Genomic DNA, 24,145 nt, shown 5'->3' with positions numbered 1-24,145 from the left:
GGTTGTAACTAGAGTTGTCAAAACGGGTCGGGTCGTACGGGCCGGTCCGTTTAGCCCGATTAATTATAGGGCTTTGGGCCATAAATATTGACCCCAATTTTAATAAGGCTTTTTAGCCCGGCCCTAAAAAGCCCGGTACCCGTTAGGGCTAGCCCGAATGAGCCGCGGGTAGCTCGTTAGCCCGCATAACAAAAACAAATCCTATAAATTATATATATTTTTCAAATAATTCTTTAGTTAGTTGATTATCAAAGTAAAAAATAAAAGTGAAAATTCAATGAATTAACACATATAAATGTAATATAAAATTATATTTACTCGTTTCGTTATTTATAATTTTAAATATCGAATATATAAATATCTATAACCATAACGTATCTAATTTATTTAAAATTGTTTTCCTCGCCGTTTTAGTTTACGACTAGTGTCCGAAAATGTTTACAATTTATTTTTGTGCTAGACATTATTTAAGCATTTTAAAAATATTATTTATAAAAAAATTTATAGGAGTATTTTATAGTACTTTTTTTATATAAAAAAATGTAATTTTTAATATGGGCCGGCCCACGGCCCGTGTTGGGCCAGGCTCGGGTAGTATATTTCAAGCCTTTTTTTCCAACCGTGCTTTTTGGCCTGGCCTGATAAAGCCCGAAGCCCGTTAGGGCCGGGCCGCCCGTTTTGACAGCTCTAGTTGTAACTTAGCCGTAATATGGTTAAAATTTTATATTTAAGTTTAATTCGTTTTTTTTTTTGAAGAAACTAAGCAAAATTATATTAAAGAAAAACAACACAGTTCCGCAAGCACAAGATGTGCCGGAAGAAACTGAGAAGTTATAATTACACAATAGTTAGGCTACAATCAAGCCGGCAATAAAAAACAGATATAACATTACACAACAACATGTAGACAAACTAAAGGTTGTGACCTCCATAAAAGATAGTCGAAATCAAACAGAATATAATACGCTTTCAACCACCAAAATGTCTGAAGCTTAACGTTTTCAGCAAGAGCCACAAGTTGGTCCATCTTATTATGAAAAATCCTGTTGTTACAATCTTTCCAGATAACAAATAAAACCACAATCCAAATAATGGTAAACACTGTCCTAGAGTTTCTAGAAAAACCTCCAAGACCTCCAAAATGATTTGAATGGAAAAAATATCACCTTGGGAAACCATAACAATACCTAGCCATTCCAAAATCAAGAGCCAAAGTTTCCCATGGTAAACACATTTAAAGAACAAGTGGTCCCTATCCTGCATACCACCACAAAGAGCTGAAAAAGAAGTTTAGGAGGCCTCCAGCACACGTCTCCTACACAGATTATCCTTGCTAGCTAATCTATTCAGAAACAGACGCCAAATAAAAATATTCACCTTGAGAGGCACCGTTTTTAGCCACAACAAATGATCAAAACCTTTTATGTGATTACTATTATCAGCTGTTAAATAAATATTAGTAGATTTAACTGTATAACTTTGTGATGAATGAAGTTTCCACACCCATCTATCAGCAACACCAACCAGCAAAACAATAGAAGACAACCGATCCACGCACTCACCAACCAACCTTTCCTCCCATGAAAATAATCTCCTCCGTCACTTCCATGCCTCGCCATCCCCCTCCCACCCCAACAAAAACATCTCATCCACCATGGCTAGCTTATTTTCCGTCAACTCAAACAACCTACTAAAGGACGTTGCTAATGGAACATTATCAAGCCATGGATCCACCCAAAACAATGTGAACCGCCAATCCCCCACCTTCCTACAAATATTATCTTTCAACCACCTGACATCTGAAAAATCCACCCTCTTTAATTTGGTTTAAATTACGCCACCAAATTGACCCTTCGCCACCACTTAACCACAACTTTCCCCCATCTCTCCATAACGTGCCTGAAACACCTTATACCACAAACTCTTTGTTTCCTCCAACACCCTCTAAACCCTACTTCCCAAGTAAAGAAACATTAAACTCCCTCAACCTCTTCACACCCAAACCGCCATTCTCCTTATGAAAACAAATGGTATCCTATTCAATCCAAGACATTTTAGTAAAATCCTCACCACCCCGTAAAAAAAATACTGAATAAAGAATCAAAGGAAGAAATAATAGCTGAGGGAGCTTTGAAGAAGGAAAGAAAATAAAATGGAATCGAGGACAGAGCGGATTGAAGCAGGATCAGCCGACGACCCACAAATAGATATTTACACTTCCAACCAGACAACCTACTACGAATCCGATCAACGAACAGATACAAAAATTGCAGCTTCCGAGGATCCCCACCAATAGGCAACCAAGATACAAAAAAGGAAGGCAACCATGCTTACAACTCATACCATAGCCGCCTCATGGAGCCAAGAGTCAGTTTCATTAACTCCAAATAACATACTTTTGTGGAAATTGTCATACCCCAATTTTTGACTTAAGATCCGGTTTCACTTTGTCTCTTGGCCCGGAATGTTTTGTCTTTTTGAGAAAATTTTTGGCAGAGAGCTATTTTAAAATAACTCATTTTGGTTGGTTCTTTTTGGGCCCACCTTATTATTTATTTTATTTTATTTTTATTTTTATCATTCTTTTTTTCATTATTCAGTATTTTTATTTTATTTTACTTTTATTTTATTTCATTTTCTATTTTTTATTTTATTTTTATTAATCTAAAACAAATTATTAAAATGTGTTCAAAGGAGTCCGAAATTTTTTTAGCCAGCACTGTTGAACCAAACTCTCTTTTAATGTTTTAAGGATTACAAACATATATTAAATAAATCATCTTGTTATTACTAATGATTTTTGTGAGAATTATTTCATCAAAGAATACTCTCAAGATCGATCTTGTACCGTAAGCAAGCTCATAAGCAAGAAACGCAAGAGGACAAGGTTGAACTTTTTATTTAAGAAGAATAAATCATGAGGATCAAGAAATAAATGTTGTTTCACCATTTAAAGGAATATTTCATGTATTGATTTGGACACATTTATGGGCTTTAAAGGCTTTTGATCCATTAAGGAAAAAGACCCATAAAAAGAAAGAGTTTTACTTTTCCCACCCTATGGCCTTCTCGCGCGCCCTATTTTTTTGACCAAAATACCCTTTATCCGGATAATATATTCCGGACAATATTCGGAATGTATAATCCGGATCGTTTGAAAATCACCCTGTCTCGTGAGGACTTGCGAAACTTGGGGTTGGTCAGTTGAAATACAATCCGGATAACATAATCCGGACATCGTAGCTGTATTCCGGAGAAGATATTCCGCACGCCCTGTATTCGAAACGAGCGGGAAAAAGTACACGTTTTTTTCCGGAATATGTAATCCGGAGAGCTAGGTTATATATAGTTCTCCAGAACCTAGCTGAAGCAGACCACCTTTATCAAAAACACTCTCTACACCTCTAAAAAACACTCCATTTGGGCGAAATCATGGTTTGGAGCAGCAATCTGGCCATCAAGGGGTGTTAACATCATCATTTTCGTCTAAATGCAAAGGTAATGTGTATATAAACCTTTCCCTAGTCGATTTTTAGGCTATTAAGCTTTGATCACGTTGTATGATCTTCACTGTACTTTTCCGAAATATGTAATCCGCACTGTATTCATGCATTCCGGATAACATTTTCCGGACACCAGCAGTACAGAAACTGTGTTCATTTTCTGACTCTGTTTTGCACTGTTTTCAGTCATGGCTGTTCCTGATGATCCCCCGAATGATGATGTACCTCAGAATGAACCTCCTGTTGTGGACCCGCTTCTTTTACTTGAATATGCGCATGATTCCGGAGATGCCAAATCCGAGAATCCCCCACCACCACCCCCGAAATTAGTGGATGCTCCTCCTCCTATTCCTCCTGTTGTACCACCTCCAGTTGTTGCTGTTTGTATTGACCAGCAAGAACATTTTACCACCAAACACAAGTTTGCAACACGTAATGATTTGTTGGAGTGGGTTCGAGAGAAATCTAGGAAGCTTGGATTCTCCACTGTTATTGGTAAATCCGATAACGGTGGCAACGGAAGAAATGCATTTGTTACTTTGATATGTGAAAGGGGAGGTTCATACACTGAGTACAAGAGAAAGAGTCGGCGTGAGATAGCTGGTTCGGTTAAATGTGAGTGTCCATTTAGGCTGAGAGGTTACTTGTTGACTGGTGGTGAGTGGAGCCTCAAAGTTGGTGATGGTAAACACAACCATGGCATGACAGATGTGTTGAAAGGTCATAAAACCGTCGATCGTCTAAACTGAAATGAATGTGTTCACCTTGAAGAGATGGTGGAATCTAATGTTCCTCCGAGGCAAATGCCTACCAACTTAAAGAAGAGGAACCGTACCACTTCAACTACCATCAAACACGTTTATAATGCTACTTGCAGATATAGGCGGTCCATTAGGGGTACGAGGAATGACATGCAACATCTCTTGAAGTCTTTGGTTGATAATGGTTACATTTTTCATTGTAGGAAGTATCATGATTCTGATGAAGTCAGTGATGTTTTTTGGGCACATCCAGAGTCTATCAAGTTGTTTAACACTTTCTCCACGGTGCTTGTATTGGATTCCACATACAAGACAAACAAGTATCGTCTTCCATTGCTTGAGTTTGTCGGTAACATCTCTACCATGAAAACATTCTCCATTGCTTTTGGGCCTATATGATGTCTGAGAGGCAAGACAATGTTTATTGGGCTCTTGAGAGGTGCCGTGAGATGTTGCACTCCAAAGATCTCTATCCCAAAGTAGTTGTCACTGATCGGGACAATGCTTTGATCAATGCTGTGGAAAAGGTTTTCCCTAAAGCTACTACTTTGTTGTGCTCATATCACATTGGACAAAATGTGAGAGCAAAGTGTAAAGTGGATTGCAAAGTGACGGATCTCAAAGGCAAGAATGGGCAACCGATTAAGCCTGGTTCGGTTGTGAAGACTGTGATGGCTGCATGGATGGATATTGTGGACTCCGACACGGAGGAAACATATATTGATAATTGGACCCGGTTTAAAGTTGTATGCACAAAATTTCCAAAGTTTTTGGATTATGTTGAAAAGACAATTTTGGATCCGGTTAAGGATAAGTTTGTGAGGTTTTGGGTTGACAAACACCTTCATATGGGGAATACTACAACAAACAGAGCTGAATCTGCACACGCTCGGTTGAAAAAGTATCTGAGTAGTAGTATGGGTGATTTGAGCACAAACTGGAAATCCGTTCATGCCATGCTAGAGCTGCAACATACTGCAATACATGCTTCATTTCAAACGAGCATTATCATGCTTGAACATCGGTTCAAAGACAAGGTGTTGTGGTCTAAGTTGATCCGAAACATTTCAAGGGAAGCTTTGCATCATCTCGTAGTGGAGTACAATAAAGCACTTGAAATTGGTACGAATAAATCAAGATGCGGTTGTTTGAGTTTGATCACTTACGAATTACCGTGTGCGTGTATGCTAGCTTTGAAGATCAAGAACGGCACTGCCATTCGTTTGGAAGAAATTCACACCCACTGGAAGAGGTTGGGGTTCGAGTACGAGGTTGACCCGAAGCTTAAAAAAGAAGACATCTCTCTATTGCCAGAATGGGATATTCTCAGGTATTTTTTTCCCAACACTGTGTTAGTTTATGTTCTGCCCAGGATTTCTATTTCTGTATTCTGTACTGGTGCAATCTGGATTACATAATCCGGACATAACAGATGTATTCCGGATTATGTAATCCGGAGAAGTAGCATTTATGCCCCATGCAAGTGCATTTAAGGCTCATGCAAAGGGTGTATCGGGAAGTTCCGGATTATACAATCCGGATTACCTTGTCTATTTCAGATTGTATAATCCGGAAGACACCAGTAGTAACAGAATGGCATGTTTCTGACTGTTTTGTTACACATTGTAGGCGCGGTTCAAGGACGCTGATTACAACATGAAAGTGCATTTGAAAGAACAATTCCGGCAATTTGTTTTACCAAAAACCAGCTCTATGCGTCCACCGCCAAATAAGGTCACCACCAAAGGAGCTCCAAAGAAAGATAAGCAAAGCATTCGATCGACAAGGCGGTCCCCTTCCCTATGGGAGATTGTTGACTCCCAAGAGCAAGAAACACAGGGTTCACAAACACGGTCAACAGGGACAAGTAGAAAGAGAGCACGGAAAAGCAACATGTCTCCTACTCCTCCTAAGCCAATTCCAAAACATCCAAAGAAGCCAACACCCGTTGAAGTCCACATACCACACAAAGACCAAATCCAAATTTGGATGCATGGCTTTATTTAAAAGGTTACGGATGTACCCGGTGATGGCCATTGTGGGTTCCGAGCAGTTGCGGTCCTACGTAACTTGACTGTTGATGATCACGTATTAGTCCGGTACAACCTTTACAAAGAGCTTATCGGTGTAGAAAATGACCGCTATCGGAGGATAATTAATGATGATAGGCGGTATAACGAGGTCTTGGACGCTCTATCCTACTCCGGTATTGGCATTGCACCACCGGATGAATGGATGACAATGCCGGATATGGGGTTCCTCATCGCACAGAAATTCAACCAAACGGTTGTTGTGTTGTCCATTGGGAAATCAGAAACCTTTTTCGCTCTATGTGGTCCACCGCCGCCTCCAACTATCGATCCGTTGATATGTCTGGCATATGTGAATGACAACCATTTTATGGCCTTGAAATTGAAGGATGGTTGTCTGATTCCTCCCACTTCCGCTCTATGGAGACAATACCATCGAGAGGATGCAGACACATGGCCTGATAGATATGTCAGCCGGATGGCAGATTATAATGAGCTAAGTCGGGCGGTGGGTGTTGAGGTCATAGAAGATGATGAAGAGTTGTACGTTGTTGAAAATCTTGATCCCGATGAGAGGGTTGGTGCTGGTCCTGCTCCTGGTGTGAAGGTTGAAGTGGATGATAGTCCCATTGATCTTTCGGCGCCATAGATTAGATATATATCATTAGTTTAGTTGAAATGTATATCATTAGGTGAAATGTGTAATGATATAAATTCAACTTTTTTTGGTATAATGATATATATATAATCATTTTTTGATATAATATTTAAGTTAATTGTCTTTTATACAAACATATATAATGATTTATTGAAAAAAAATGATAAAAACCACAATGACATGCAAATCTGTTTCAGTTCTGTTTCAGTTCTGTGCACTGCTTCATTCCGGATTATATAATCCGGAACTCCCCGAGGGCAATTTTGGAAAAAAAATAGGGCGCGCTAGGAAAGGCATAGGGTGGGAAAAGTAATACTCAAAGAAATTTCTATTATCCCTTGTGACATACACATGATATCATGCCATTACATCACTCAAGATACTTCTCATGAGTTGTCCAATGCAAGGCACACACTCACAGCTTGCAAAGCGTGTGATCTTTCTTTGTTGCACATGCTGAATTGTTTCAAGATAAATCTGGAGAAAGCAAGATCAATCTGGTAGTGCAAATACTCATGGTTTCTCTCAAGCAAAAAGTTTGGAGCGCAAATGGGATTTGAATTAAAGCAAGGACAGCTGTTTTTTCAAGTGTTGGCAGCAAGCATCTCACTTCTATAAATAGAGGAAGGCTTTGATGTTTAAGGCCAAGAGTTTGAAATACAAAGCATACATCTTTCTCAAAGCAAGAAAAGCTATCAATATCTTAATCATCTTTAGTTCTACAATCACAAAGCAAATTCCAAAATCTTTCACTATATTTATTTTCCTTATCTCTTTTATTTGAGATAACATTTTGAGTTTGTGTTTGTATAAGTCTCTTTTGTTTGAGACATTTAGTTCTAAATCATCATCCTACAAAAATGGAAATTAGATCTCAAGTCTATTGGGCTTAATAGTGTGAGATATGTGTTCTGGACTGATCTGGTGTGATCAAGACCTTATAGTGTTGGTTAGAAGTTTCTACCAACTGTATACTATAATGGATAATCTCACACGAGGTGTGGGGACTGGAAGTAGCCGGTTTCGTTGAACCAGGATAACTCTCCTGTGTTATTCTTCTTTCTCTCTATCTCTTTTATTTTACACAATATACACACACTATCACACGCATTTATTTTTAACTATCTCCAGAACATTCTGGTCCTAATTAACTACAACCATATTAATCCAGAGTTCTCTGGTCCTAACTTAATTCTTACTTTATAAATTAAACTGCCTCCAGAACATTCTGGTTCAAGATTAAACAACTGCTTAAATATTTAACTAAAGTTTAAATTCAGTCTGTTATATTGTTTTATCTTTCAGTCTTTATAATTCTCCAGAACAATCTGGTCCTAGCTAAATTAACTTTATAATTCAGCCTAATATCATTTTTCTCATTTTGCTTATATTATCACTCTCCAGAACATTCTGGTCCTTTATATAAAATCAATTAATTATCTATCTATTAAACTAATATTCACCAAGAATTTTTTCTTGAGTATAACTTAAAGTTTCAGGAATAATTTTAAAAGGGTCACAATTCAAACCCCCCCTTCCTTGTGACGTTTATTTCTACTTCAAGCGCCACCATTCGTGGCCAAAGTCAGGTGTCAACTTTCCCATTTCAAAAATCATTCAAATCACATTCAATCCCCATCAAATCCATTAAACCAGTTTTCCATTTTCATCAACCTTTGAACCTATAAATAGAGCTCTCATTCCTCACTTATACACACACAAAAAGTTATCTTGAGTTGTCAAAGAATTTTTCTCTCTTCTCCCTCCTTTAGCTTGTGTTGACGAGCTATTATTTTCCTATCCCTCTTTTTATGTCCTGTCGGATTTTAAGAGTGGTCTTAAGACCATAGTCCCTATTTGGTTCATTGTCCCTGAGAGGTATTTTAATATACCTCATTTTTTGGTTTGTTTTTGGTCCACTTTTTTATTTATTTTATTTTTGTTTCATTGTTTATTTATTTGATAGCATTTTAATTTTTGTTATTTATTAATTTGCAATTAGAATGTATTTTAGGGAAATTGTAAATATAAAGAAAAATATGCATTGTCTTTACTTCATTATTTATTTAGTTCTTATATATCAAACAAATACAAAAATATTAGGTCTATATTTTATTATCCAAGGGAAAGGGATTCGTTTTGAACTAGTGTCACTACGGAACTCTCGCGCGTTTAATTTATCGTTGTTTTAATGTTTAGGCTTTAAATAAATAAAAACCAAAAAAAACATTCAAATAATCAAAAAAAAATTTCACAAAAAAAGATTTCTTTTTCCAAAAAAACCTTGATTTTCAATCAAGTGATTTTTCATTTTTATTTTCTTCAAAAAAACTTTAATCCATTTTAATATATTTAAACCCTTTCTTAAAATTAAAAAAAACAAACAAATTATCTCTTTGTCATTTGGCTTTTATTTTCAAAACCTTTTTTTTCGAAAATAATAAAAAACAACAAACAAATCACTCAGCATTCTACCCCGAACTACGTGGTTTTGATCCCTCAAAGGTCCGTAGGCAAAAGACCTCGTCTTTCCAAATCAAAAAACCATAAAAAATATTTTTTTTTCATCATTACACTAATTTTTTTTACAAGCAAATAAATCATAGCCAAAAATAAATAAAAGCAAAAGGTTCCTATAGAATACTATAGACGTTTAAGGTGTTAATACCTTCCCTTTACGTAACTAACCCCTGAACAATAAATCTCTAAAAATTGTGGGTTTATTCGAACCTTTCCCTTGGAATAAATTAGAGCTCGGTGGTGAACCTAAATTTGTGAGTCAACGCTAATCAATAGCTTGATCTCCGAAAATCACCGCGACAGAAATTAACTCTCAACCTTGAGATAGCTTCAAATAAAAGCAACACCGGCTTCAATGCTCTAACATTTGCCGAACTCTTAACATCAACCAAGAAGGTATCATCAGCAAACTGTAAATGAGAAATTGACACTAAATCATGTGGCCCTATACCATAGCCAGAAAACAAACCATTATCCACCATTGCGGTCTTCATCACATTAAGCCCTTCAGCCGCTAAAAGAAATCGGAAAGGGGAATGAGGGTCCCCTTGACAGAGACCTCTTTCAAAACAAAACTCATTCGTCAGACTCCCATTCACCAACAACAACGTTGTAGCCGTCGTCACACACTCCAAAATCCACCTACGCAAAGTCAGTGGGAAGTTCATTTTAGTCATCACCTCTTCTAGGTACCCCTGGTCCACGGAACCATACACCTTCTCAAAAGCCACCTTAAATAGAAGTAACTCTTTCTTTGCTCTATGTGCATCATCAACAATCACGTTAGCTACCAAGATGCCATCCAGGATTTGTCTACCTTTGATAAAAGCAGATTGAGCTTCAGACGCAACTTTCCCAACCACTTTTCTGAACCTGTTAGCCAACATTTTGGAAAGAATTTTATACATACTACTCACCAAAGAAATTGGGCAAAAATCAGACACCCGCTGAGAGCTCTCAACTTTTGGGATCAAAGCAATAAAAGTACTGTTTACTCCTTTAGCAAGCATACCGTTACGGTGGAATTCGGCAAAAAAATTCAACATATCAATCTTCAACAAATCCCAAAAATCTTTGAAGGAACCAAAGTTAATTCCATCCAGCCAAAGACACTTATAACTGTCACAGACCCATACGACTTCATTAATCTCTTCCATAAGGAAAGGTTTAATAGGCTTAATAGGTCATTTGGTCCCTTAATTGAATTTAAGTTTTCATTTTGGTCCCACAATTAATAAAACTCATGTTTTGGTCCCTTAATTGTCCCTCCGCCTGTCAAATAAATCCTTGACTTTTATGTTTAACCCCAAATGTCTATGGTGGACCAACGTTAAGAGTGGTCTACCATAGATCCTATTAATTATTTTAATTTAAACTGTTTAATCTTTTTTTAAAAGAGAACCATTGGATTACGCAAGTCTATTTTATCTTATGATGTACCACCAACACCTAAATTTTTTTTCCTTTTCTTTATCTTCTCCCCTCAACTTCTTCATCATCTTCATATCATCTTCACCAATATTCATAAAAAAAAAATCCAGAAAACCCATATAATCAAAATCCAACTTGATTATCCCCCACAGTCTACTAATCTACACATAAATCCATTAAACCCTAAAATAGAAGAAGGATCTTGAGATTGCCATTGATTTACAAACATAATGGATAATAACCACCTTTAAGCTTATGTTTTCGAATAGATTCTTCCAACACAGAAGATGCACTAGCAGTAGTTTCAGAGTGAGGAAAAAATGGAACATTAACATGTTCAAGCTTCTGAATCTGACTCGTATAAAAAATAAAATTCAACCACCTAAAGAAGAAAAACACTATTCCAACAAGAGTTTGGTTAACAGTGGTATAAGAATAGGCTACAAAATGCAAAACAAAACACATAAAGATATAAAGAACATACACATTAATCAAAATCAATTAGCTTAATCGTTTTCTTATGTCAATTGGGAATTTGGAACCTTGATCGTTTTCAAAACAGGTCCAGTTTAATCGTTTACCAGAACATGTGGGAATTAGCTTAATCGTTTTTTTTATTTGGTGTTATGGATGGTGATAAAGATAATGAAATTGTGATGTTGGATTTGATTATAAGAGAAGAGAAGATTGTGGCGTTGGATTTGATTTGACAGAAGGGATTCGGATGGGAAGGATGAAGAGGAGACGGGATTCGAATGGGTGAGAAGAGAAGAGAGAGGAATGGTGATGAAAGAACCTTAATTTCAGGGTTTCTCAAAAAAACTTGCATTTTATACTTGTAAAGTGGGCAGAAACTAACAGAAGTCTAATGTTTTGACAGAAGTAATTTTTTTTATAGAGGAAAGGACAATTAAGGGACCAAAACATGAGCTTTGTTAATTACGGGACCAAAATGAAAACTGGAAATTTATTAAGGGACCAAATGACCTATTAAGCTAGTTTAATAAGATCTCCCTTCCGCCAAAGATAAAGATTTAAACACTAAACCTCCAATGTCTTGCCTAACTTGCGTCGCCCTCTTGAAATGATTGTGAAAGTGTTGATAAACTGCATGACGAATCCCATCAACACCTTCAATATGGCCGCCCTCAACAAATAAATAGATAATAGCATTCGATCTCCTACATGAAGACATAATGTCATGGAAAAATTTGGAATTAGCATCACCATCCTCAAGCCAGGTAACTCTAGATTTCTGCCACTGCTAACTAGCTTGTAATTTGGAAAGAGCCATGAAATTAGATGATAACAAGTGACTCAGACACCTCATATTCATGCCACAAGCAGTTTTCACCCACATCATTCAACAAAGCCAACATGTTTTTTGCAGCCTGAATCTTACTATCTAAACTACAAGAAAATCTGTCATTACCCACGAACAATTACCCACGGTCATAAGATCGTGGATAATTTTTTAGAGTAGTGACAAATTACCCACAGCTAAACCATCTGTAAGGTTGAAAGTTCAATGTAAATTTTTTGAAATTACTACCCACGACTTTGCCATCAATAATTATAGATGGCTTTTTGTCGTCAATAATCACCCACTGTCTAACCCTCTGTTTGATACATTTATTTATTTATAATAATTCATATTCATAATAACAATAATATATTTATTTATAATTTCATTAGCAATATTGGCTCCAAACCTTTTCCCTAGTCCCAATATTTCAATAATTTGGCTCTTCTTCTTTCAAAAAAAATAATAATAATTTGGCTCAACAAAATTTTAAAATACCCAAGATAAAAACAAAACATAACCACTCAGGCACTATCTCTTCGTGAGCATTAATATTGTCCCTCTCTCTTCAAACAACAACCCACCGTCCCTCTCTCTTCCGATCGTGATTCCGTCACCATTTCAGTTTATCTCTCTGATTCTCTCTTCATAGATTATGATCAAAAAAGGGTTCTCGTTAAAAGGGGTTATCGTGTTCAGAAAGGGGATTCTTCATTTTTGATTTTGGTAAGTCCTCTCACCTTCTTCATCACTAATTACAGATTCGTATTATTTACATGTATATTTGTGGTTATTCAATTTGCCCTTTTGAATTCTTTGCATTTTGAGATATCATCTCTTCTAGACTTGGCCTTGGTGGTTGTTGTTGAGTTCCTTGGGAGGCGGTTTGTCTGTGTGGTTGTAGAACAGTGTTCCTTCGGTTAGAGAAGTTTGGATGTTCTACATAACTTGGATTGTAAGTGTTGGAGTATGGATTCCTATGCTGTCTAGAATAATTTCCCATATACTTTACCTACTTTTATGAAAACCCCAAACTTGCTGGTAAGCATGCACCACTTCCATGAGCTTGCTCACAGATGTCACAGTTGGTTTTTGGAGATAGGTGTGCAACTTCACGAGCTTCCAAACTTTTTGCTATAGTTTCTAGTTGTATACTGAGAAGTTTATTGCTAGAAAGTAAAGCATCCTGAATGTTTAGATCTTTCATACCTTTCTTCCTTGGGGTCACCTAAACAACATCATAGATTTGATAGTTAAGGCTGGTAGAGCACTTCAGCCAAAAACACTAGAACTTGAAGGACTATGTGTATTGAATGAAGTGAATAGATTTATGTGGTCTGCGGATGCAAATGCATTATTATGCAAATTTTCCATCATCGAAGTTGGCATACCATAAGGTTGATCCCTAGACAGATTTTGCATGGTTATGTACCTATCAACATGTCTAGGTCTAACTTGAGGATGAGGAGATGTAGGAACACTGGTAGACACAGGTACACTAGCAGTAAATAAAGGCACAAAGGTTCTCATTTATGGTCGTGTCATTGTAGCGGTTGTTTTCGGAGCGGTTACTCCCATCTCCGTCGAAACCGGCATAGCCATGATTGCCCCCATGACTATTGATACACTAGCATCCACTGTAGGGGCAAATGCCCGTGTAGATTGTGCTTGTGAAGAGGACTGCGATGATTGTTATGACACAGAAACACAACTACTGGTGGGTTTAGTCATTGTTTTCAAAGTTTTACCACTTTTTAAATGCATGCACAAAAAAGAATTTTTTTCTCAGAAAAAGTTTACCAAAAACAGTTGCTAATTTTCAGAAAACGGTTTTCACAAGAAGGTATGATTTTGGTTATTACAAGCAGGATCAAACCAGAAATCCTAGGACATGTTGTGCAAAGTTTTTCCAGAAAAAGAGTGAGCGTTCGTCAAATTCATAGGTTGCTTTATGAACAAGACGAATCCTTGGGGTGTCTTTCGACAAAAAAAAGTATAAAACAAAAGGAAATGCAGTAAATGCAAGTAAAAGACTAAAAGTTTAAAACGCATAAACTTAAAGAAAAGGTAAATTACATTGCACTAAAGTAAAGGTGGTTCGACAAATCATATTACATACATTCTGTATAACTCTTTTCTCTCGCGCCGGTACTTCGACTGTTTTAGAATTTCTATAAGTGATTTGCGACACATTTTCCCTATGGAAAACTATTATTTATACATAGTAAAATAACTGGAAAAAGCCTAGCTCCACGATCATCACTTCTTCCACTAAGGAACCACTTGTCTCCCACATCTTTGTTGAGGAAACCGCCCCTCTTTAGATTCAAAATCTTCCCGCCTCGTTAGTAAATGGTTGGCTTCAACGAAATTGCATTCTTGGCATATGTATTGTCGAACTCCGAAGCTTTTAGACCCTTTCACATGATAATTTCTCCCTCTTTAAGGTGTTACAAGGCCTCTTGAATCTTCATTCTTGATCTTCCCAAAGTCTTCATTGATCTTCAGATGTCTTGATTTGCTGATTTGCATGATTTCTTCGTGGCCTACAACAAAAACACCCTAGAATTTCTATGTTTCGGGAAGAATAGAATTACAGACTCAAATATAGAAAACATTATAAATATCCCGAAATAATAAGCAATTTTTCTAATACTCCTCTATTATGCTGGTAAAACCTACTGAAAATGATTGAAAAACATGCCAAGAATAACGTAAGATGACTTGTCATCAGTGGTGATGTTGAAAATCTTAATTTTTGGTATCCTCTTGTTAATCAGGTTAAAATTAGGGCGTCTTGGTGGAAGAGACACAATCTATCATTTGGTGTTGGGGGGGTCGTCTGATCCTCTAGAAATTTGTTCCGTCCTTCATGCTGGTCTACTTTCTTTCCTTCTTCAAGGCTTCCACATGTATCGTATCTTCCATTGAAAACATTTTTAATGCATTTTTTTGGGGAGAGGTGAGAATATTATGAAACTTTCTTGCATTAAATGGGATACTATTTGCATTAAAAAATATAATGGTGGTTTGGGGTTATATTATGAGTTGAAAGTGTTTAATTTAGGTTTGCTTGAAAGATGGTGTTGGAGGATGTTGGAAGAAAGGGTGAGTTTATGGTATAGAGTGCTTTGCTCCCTATATGGGGATGAAGGGGAGGTTTAGTTTTGGGGTAAGTGGAGGATCAGTTTGGTGGCAATACTTGAATAAGATTAGAGATGGTGTAGGATTAGTGGATGGGCGTTAGTTGATTAAAAATATTGGCCGTGACGTGGGGGATGGGTCTTCCACTCATTTGGAGGGATCCATTGTTAGATGGCGTACCTTTTATTGTTAGGTTAAGTAGAGGAGTGTGTTGAGTGTAACACCCTATTTCTATTAAAGCGATAAAACACGCGAATATAACAATATTCAAGAAATAGACGCTACGTCTATTTCTTTGAAGGAACCAAACTTAAATTCAATTAAGGGACCAAATGACCTATTAAGCCTATTAAACCTTTCCTTATGGAAGAGATTAATGAAGTCGTATGGGTCTGTGACAGTTATAAGTGTCTTTGGTTCCTTTTTGGTTTGTTTTTGGTCCACTTTTTTATTTATTTTATTTTTGTTTCATTGTTTATTTATTTGATAGCATTTTAATTTTTGTTATTTATTAATTTGCAATTAGAATGTATTTTAGGGAAATTGTAAATATAAAGAAAAATATGCATTGTCTTTACTTCAAAGGTCTATATTTTATTTTTTATTAATTTAGGTTTGCTTGAAAGATGGTGTTGGAGGATGTTGGAAGAAAGGGTGAGTTTATGGTATAGAGTGCTTTTCTCCCTATATGGGGATGAAGAGGAGGTTTAGTTTTGGGGTAAGTGGAGGATCAGTTTGGTGGCAACACTTGAATAAGATTAGAGATGGTGTAGGATTAGTGGATGGGCGTTAGTTGATTAAAAATATTGGCCGTGACGTGGGGGATGGGTCTTCCACTCATTTGGAGGGATCCATTGTTAGATGGCGTACCTTTTATTGTTAGGTTAAGTAGAGGAGTGTGTTGAGTGTAACACCCTATTTCTATTAAAGCGATAAAACACGCGAATATAACAATATTCAAGAAATAGACGCTACGTCTATTTCTTTGAAGGAACCAAACTTAAATTCAATTAAGGGACCAAATGACCTATTAAGCCTATTAAACCTTTCCTTATGGAAGAGATTAATGAAGTCGTATGGGTCTGTGACAGTTATAAGTGTCTTTGGTTCCTTTTTGGTTTGTTTTTGGTCCACTTTTTTATTTATTTTATTTTTGTTTCATTGTTTATTTATTTGATAGCATTTTAATTTTTGTTATTTATTAATTTGCAATTAGAATGTATTTTAGGGAAATTGTAAATATAAAGAAAAATATGCATTGTCTTTACTTCAAAGGTCTATATTTTATTTTTTATTAATTTAGGTTTGCTTGAAAGATGGTGTTGGAGGATGTTGGAAGAAAGGGTGAGTTTATGGTATAGAGTGCTTTGCTCCCTATATGGGGATGAAGAGGAGGTTTAGTTTTGGGGTAAGTGGAGGATCAGTTTGGTGGCAACACTTGAATAAGATTAGAGATGGTGTAGGATTAGTGGATGGGCGTTAGTTGATTAAAAATATTGGCCGTGACGTGGGGGATGGGTCTTCCACTCATTTGGAGGGATCCATTGTTAGATGGCGTACCTTTTATTGTTAGGTTAAGTAGAGGAGTGTGTTGAGTGTAATACCCTATTTCTATTAAAGCGATAAAACACGCGAATATAACAATATTCAAGAAATAGACGCTACATCTAACACAAAATCCAAAATCCAAACATACCTGTGTATATGTGTGTGTGTGTGTGTGTGTATATATATATATATATATATATATATATATAAAATATCTCAACAGTCGCAGCGGATACAAATCAAATAACTCCAACATATACATGCCATGGTCAAATACAACCTCAACTAAAAATCCTCCGAGTCTGACAAATGGACAACAACTACAAGATAAAACAGAAATCAACAAGACATAAAAAGACTCTACGACCTAATCAGAGCCTAAAACTACGACTCCAGACGATAACGGAGAAAGCTCCCGCTATCAAGCACTCACCACAAGCAACTACTCCTGCACAGCGTCTACCCATCCATACAGACAGGTAGACGGCAAAAACCACTGAGGGTAAGCTTTACATTAATCATAATCAACAGATAATATTAATACTTGACATAAATAGTTCAATTCAATTCTCAAATAGTTTGCATGAATATTTAACTTCCATAATTACATTCATACAACAAATTCAAGCACTACAGCTAGCACTCATCAAATACGTTCATCGTCAACAAACATCATTCACATGCCACAACAAGACATCATTTCAATATGCACTGCGCCTAGACTCGACACATATATGCATGTGGTACCAAATCTCCTCAAGGTCATCACCCATGATGCAACAAAAACATCATATGGAAGAGAACACCTCCTCTCTTACAAATCACCTATGTAAAAGTACACCTCCTCTTTTACATTTCACATATGACTCAATATGATTAAGATGCATGGACATACAACAACGACCTGATAATGCACAACTTCACCACAACAACGACAATGTAAAAGTACACCTCCAATTACATTGACTATCTCAACAACATTGCATTGTCAAGTATACATGTCCACACATTCAACAAATAATAATTCACATAAGAGTCATCATCACACACATCAACATCAACTTACCAAATATCTTAACAATTCCATATACTTCTCATAAACCAAGTAAAATGGAACAACACATCATATCATGATAAACATCATATTCAATCGTCTACAATCATCCACATATCATCAATTAATCATATAAAATCATTCATGAAAGATTTATAAGGTAATTGGTTTAAAAAAACCATTTTCAACCAAGTTCGTCTATCGGTATCTCATTTTCAAAATAATTGAAGTATTGAACCAAAACCAAAAAAACAAGATCCAATGCCTCAACTAAGTATTCCCCTAGGCTACATATAAGTACAGTAGGGTATACCTTGGCGTTTCACTGGCTAAACACGACGAAATCATGAAAATCACAAAGTTCGTCTCACTTTATCATTTTTACAAAAGAATCCCATTTTCAAAACAAAACATGTTAAGACTTGATGAAACCAATCAAAACCATTTTTAGAAATCATATAAACATTATACAAACTCAATCCTACTTCATTTTCCGGATAAAAACGAGTTTTTGGAAAATCGGCGTTCTTGGACCATTTTCAAAAGTTTAAGTTCAATTCACAAACCAAGTCCAATTCAATTCAAATGAAGTTCCAGTAGGATTAAATGTATAAACAGAGGTTAATCAAACCAAAAGAAACATTTTAGAAAGCTCGGATTGGTCCCCAAGTACACAAAACAAAAGAATCAAAATGGCTGAACTGGGCAAATCTCGCTTAAGCGAGGTCTCGTTCGCTTAAGCGAAATAGTTCCAGAAAGCACTGGACTATCTCGCTTGGAGCTCGCTTAAGCGAAGCTTCATCAGTTCAGAAAAATAACTTTCGGGTTTCAACCCCTTTTTGCCCCAAAATCCCAATTTTGATCATTCCAAGCCCCAAAACTTAATCACAAAGATGTTTAGAGGTCATATATACTTCAAAACACTTAAACATGTATACAACTTACAATCACAACATCAATTCATCAAAATTCACCAATTCACCAAAACTCTCACAACTTTCAACAACAACAACAAATCTCCTCATAATTCACCAAATCATGATACCCAATGCATCAATTCATCAACAACATATCTAGCAGCAACAACAACAACATATGATCATGAATTTATCCACAATTTAACAACCACATCATCATTCATCATCAATTTCACCCAAAAACATGTCATATGCATATAAACCCATTTGACATACAAATTCAACAACAACAACACAATTATCATCCAATTCATGTACATAATCATGTCACCAAAATTAAGCACAAATTTCTACATCTAAAATCAAATTAACCACTTAACCACAATTATACAAAGAATTTGGGTAGAAATTAAACTACTAGATTATGATTAAAGACTAACCCCCTTACCTTAATTCTTCACAATCACCAACTAAGGCTTCACTTTAGCTCCCAAAGCTTGAATCTCTAGCCTCCTCTAGCCCTCTCTAGATCTTCCTCTTCAAACCCTTATCTTCTCTGTATCTCTATCTCTTCTAAATTGTGAAAATGTTGGTAAAACCCTATTTTCTCTACAAACTAGAGTTTATATAGGTTCCACCTAATTGGGCTCAACTCACAATGCCTTAATGGGCCAAACCCATTACTAATCTAACCCAAAATGTTACTACTCACTTAACGGTAAAATGTAATAATAACGGTCACCTACCGGTAATAAAATAAATTACTACAACTCCCTAGCACTTAGTAAAATAACAACTCTCACTAAGCACTAAAAATAATCCTCATCAAAATTACTAAATTACCCCTACTCTCAAAATGACCAAAATACCCCTAAGTCTAAAATGACTGAAATACCCCTAAGTCCAAAATGACGAGAATACCCTTCTAACACCAAATTCTACAGTTCCCGACCAAAAATACACACAGAGGCAAATAATCACATAAGAGCACATATAACACACATAAATAAATAATAAAATAAATCTAGCGGAAAATCGGGCTGTTACAACTCTCCCCACTAAAAAGAATTTTGGCCCTCGAAAATTACCTGAAGGAAACAACTCTGGATACGAAACCTTCATCCTACTCTCCGATTCCCAAGTGGCACTCTCTCCAGTTGGTCCAACCCAAATCACATTAACCAAAACGATCTCCTTGCCACGCAAACGCTTCACCTCACGATCCTTAATCCTAACTGGCCAAGTCTCATCCACTTGAATCACATGAGATGCATCATACACATACTTCCCCAACTGATACACATGAAACACATCATGAAGATTCGACAAAGATGGTGGTAACACAATTCGATACGCTACAACCCCAACCTTCTTAACAATCTCAAACGGTCCAACAAAACGAGGAGTCAACTTCCGACACTTCAAAGCACGACCAACACCAGTTACAAGATTCACTCTCAAAAATACATGATCACCAACCTAAAACTCAATGTCCTTCCTCCTCTTATCATGATAACTCTTCTGCCAACTCTGAGACGCTTTCATCTTCTTTTGAATCATCTTAACCTTTTCCGTAGTCTCTTGCACAACCTCCGGTCCTAACAAAGCACTTTCACCTGACTCATACCAACATAAAGGAGTTCTACACCTTCTACCATACAAAGCCTCAAATGGTGCCATTCCGAACAAAGCACTGTTGTTGTAAGTAAACTCAATCAACGGTAAACATTCGACCCAACTGACACCTTGCTCCAAAACACAAGCTCTCAACAAATCTTCCAAAATCTAAATAGTCCTCTCCGTCTGACCATCAGTCTGGGGATGATAAGCAAAACTCAACCTCAACTTAGTTCCTAAAGCAACTTGCAAACTCTCCCAAAACTTGGAAGTAAACCTCGGATCCCGATCCGACACAATACTAGAAGGAATACCATGCAATATAACAATCTGCTCAATGTAGATCTCAGCCAACTTCGCCACAGACATACCGGTCTTGATAGGAACAAAATGTGCCGACTTCGTCAACCCATTAACAATCACCCAAATCGAATCAAAACCCTTAACAGTCTTCGGCAAAGCTGCAACAAAATCCATAGATATACTATCCTACTTCCACTCTGGCACAAACAACGGTTGCATCAAACCCGACAACTTCTGATGTTCAATCTTAGACTTCTGACAAACCAAACAAGCATAAACAAACTCTACGATCGCCTTCTTCATTCCAAGCCACCAAAACAACCTCTTCAAATCCTGATACATCTTAGTCGCTCCTGGATGAATACTCAAACTACTTCTGTGACCTTCATCCAAAATCCATCTCTTAAGTTCAAGGACATCTGGTACACAAACACGACCACGAAATATCAAAACACCGTTCTCATCCAATATAAAATCTCCACCCTTACCTTGGTTAACCAACACCACTCGATCTACAAGTTCCAAATCTTCCTTCTGACCATTCTTAATCTCTTCCAAAATATTACTTGTCGGCTTCAACATTCCCAACCTCACACCCTCCGGTGTCAACTCATTAACCAAACTCAAATCTCAAAACGGCTCAATCAACTCCAACTCTTTAACCATCAAAGCAGACATATGCAACGACTTCCTACTCAAAGCATTAGCAACAACATTCGCCTTTCCAAGATGATAACTCAACTGAAAATCGAAATCCTTAAGATACTCCAACCATCTTCTCTGCCTCTTATTCAACTCCTTCTGGTCAAACAAGTACTTCAAACTCTTGTGATCACTGAACACTTCAAACTTGGAACCATACAGATAATGCCTCCAAATCTTCAACACATACACAACAGCTGCCAATTCCAAATCATGAGTCGGGTAGTTCTTCTCATGCACTTTCAACTGCCTCAAAGCATAAGCCACAACCTGACGATTCTGCATAAGCACACCATTGGAGCTGAAGTCAACCTCTTCTTCAACTCTTGGAAACTCTTCTCACACTTAGCATCCCAAGCATAAACTTGCCCTTTCCGAGTCAACTGCGTCATTGGCAATGCCAACTTAGAGAATCCCTCAATGAACCTCCGATAATAACCTGCCAAACCAAGAAAGCTTCTAACTTCAAAAAAAGACTTAGGTGATTCCCACTGCATCAACCTTTGACGGATCCACGACAATACCACCTTTAGAAATCACATGACCAAAGAAACTCATTTCCCGCAACCAAAACTCACACTTCGACAACTTAGCAGACAACTTCTTCTCCTTCAAGACTCCCAACACCATCCTCAAATGCTCAGCATGCTCCTCTTCCGACTTCGAATACACCAAAATATCATCTATAAACACCACCACAAACGGTCCAGAAAAGGATGAAATATTCTATTCATATATTCCATGAAAACACCTGGTGCATTAGATACTCCAAATGGCATAACAGAATACTCATAGTGTCCATACCTCGTTCGGAACGCAGTTTTGGATATATCTTCTGCCTTTACTCTAATATAATGATATCCTGATATCAAATCAATCTTGCTGAACACTTCCACACCAACCAACTGATCCATTAAATCATCTATCCTCGGAAGCGGATACCGATTCTTAATCGTCACCTTGTTCAACTGCCGATAATCCACACACAACCTCATGCTTCCATCCTTCTTCTTGACCAACAACACTAGAGCACCCCACGGAGAAACACTCGGCCTGATAAACTGCTTCTCGAGCAACTGTTCTAACTGCTTCTTCAACTCACCCAACTCTGATGCAGACATCCGATAAGGCGCAATCGAAATAGGACTCGTTCCTGGTACCAAATCAATTGCAAACTCAACTTCCCTCTCCGGCTGTAACTCGGTAATGTCGTCCGAAAAAACTTTTCGAAACTCTTGCACTACCGGCAAATCACCATCTCCTTTCTCACTACCCTCCTTCAAGGAAGCAAACATCATGAACACACTAGCTTCACCGTCCAAAGACCTCTTCACTTGCTCCGCGGTCAAGAATTTCTCACCTTCTTCAGCTACCGGCTTAGAAAACGTTACACTCTTGGTCAAACAATTAATGTTAACACCAAAAGTTAACATCCAATCCATACCAAAAATCACGTCCATATGCTTCAACGGAAGACACACAAGATCCAACTCAAAATTAACATTACCAAAACTAACAGGACACTTAGCACACACAAAAGAAGTAGTCACCGAACCACTAGCCGGGGTGTCGATAACCATCCCTCGAGACAACGGAGTCACAACCAAACCCAAACGCTCAACACAACTAACCGCAATAAAAGAATAAGTAGCATCAGTATCAATAATTGCAATCACAGGAGTACTATTGATAAAACACATACCTCGGATGAGATTATCCGGATGCTCCACTCTTTCGCATTTAGTGCAAACACCTTTCCTGCTGCCTTCTTTGGCTTGGTACACTTAGTACTGATATGTCCCTTCTCACCACAATTGTAGCAAGTGATCTCCTTCCCAACATAAGTACACTCAAAAGCCTTGTGACCTGCTTTCCCACACTTGTAACATTTATCACCATTCTTGCAATCATTAGCAAAATGACCAAATGTGCCACACTTGAAGCACTTGACCTCAGCAGCATTCAACTTAGAGCCTCCACCACCTTCTTTCTTCTTTCCCTTGTCCTTGTTATACGGTTTCCCAAATCCATGACTCTTTCCCTTCTTGCCATTCATCGCCATATAATGATTCACCTTGACCTTTCCAGCTTCATCAAACATACGACACTTGTGCACCAAAGTGTCAAAGTCTCGGATCTCCTGAATACACATGTACTAATAGATATCGGGCCACAAACCGCTCTCGAACTTCACACACTTAGAAACCATAACATCCTCAGCATTGATGTACGGGCAAAACCTCGAAAGCTCTTCGAACTTAGCCGCATACTCAGCCATTGAACGGTTCTCTTGCTTCAAGTTCAAGAATTCCACTTCCTTCTTGGTCCTCAAATCCTCAAGAAAGTACTTCCTCAAAAACTCAGTCTTGAACCTAGCCCAAGTCACAGCTTCTCCACCAGCCTCAAGCCTTTCCTTAGCATTGGTCCACCAATACTCAGCCTCCTCAGCAAGCATATGAGTAGCCATCCTGACATTCTGGTCCTCACTAATCACCATAGCATGAAAGATCCTCTCCATGGCCTGCATCCATGTCTGAACTCCATCCGGGTCATACCTACCCTTGAACGTCGGCGGACTGTTTCGCAAGAAACGATCAAGTCTCCGCTCCTCAGCCTCTCCAGGATCACGATGACCAACTGCCGCCTGCTCTTTA

General features: G+C 37.5%; 1 pseudogene; it reads left to right on the top strand.

Annotated features, from left to right (window-relative positions):
* The first annotated feature begins 3,432 nt into the window (after window positions 1–3,432).
* LOC146915078 (uncharacterized) lies at window positions 3,433–6,943 on the top strand (annotated as a pseudogene).
* Window positions 6,944–24,145: the final 17,202 nt, after the last annotated feature.

This window comes from Medicago sativa, chromosome 6, assembly GCF_051527215.1.
Source record: "Medicago sativa cultivar Bolivia chromosome 6, Bolivia_mono, whole genome shotgun sequence".
NCBI lineage: Eukaryota > Viridiplantae > Streptophyta > Magnoliopsida > Fabales > Fabaceae > Medicago > Medicago sativa.
This window is presented reverse-complemented; position numbering and strand designations above follow the sequence as displayed.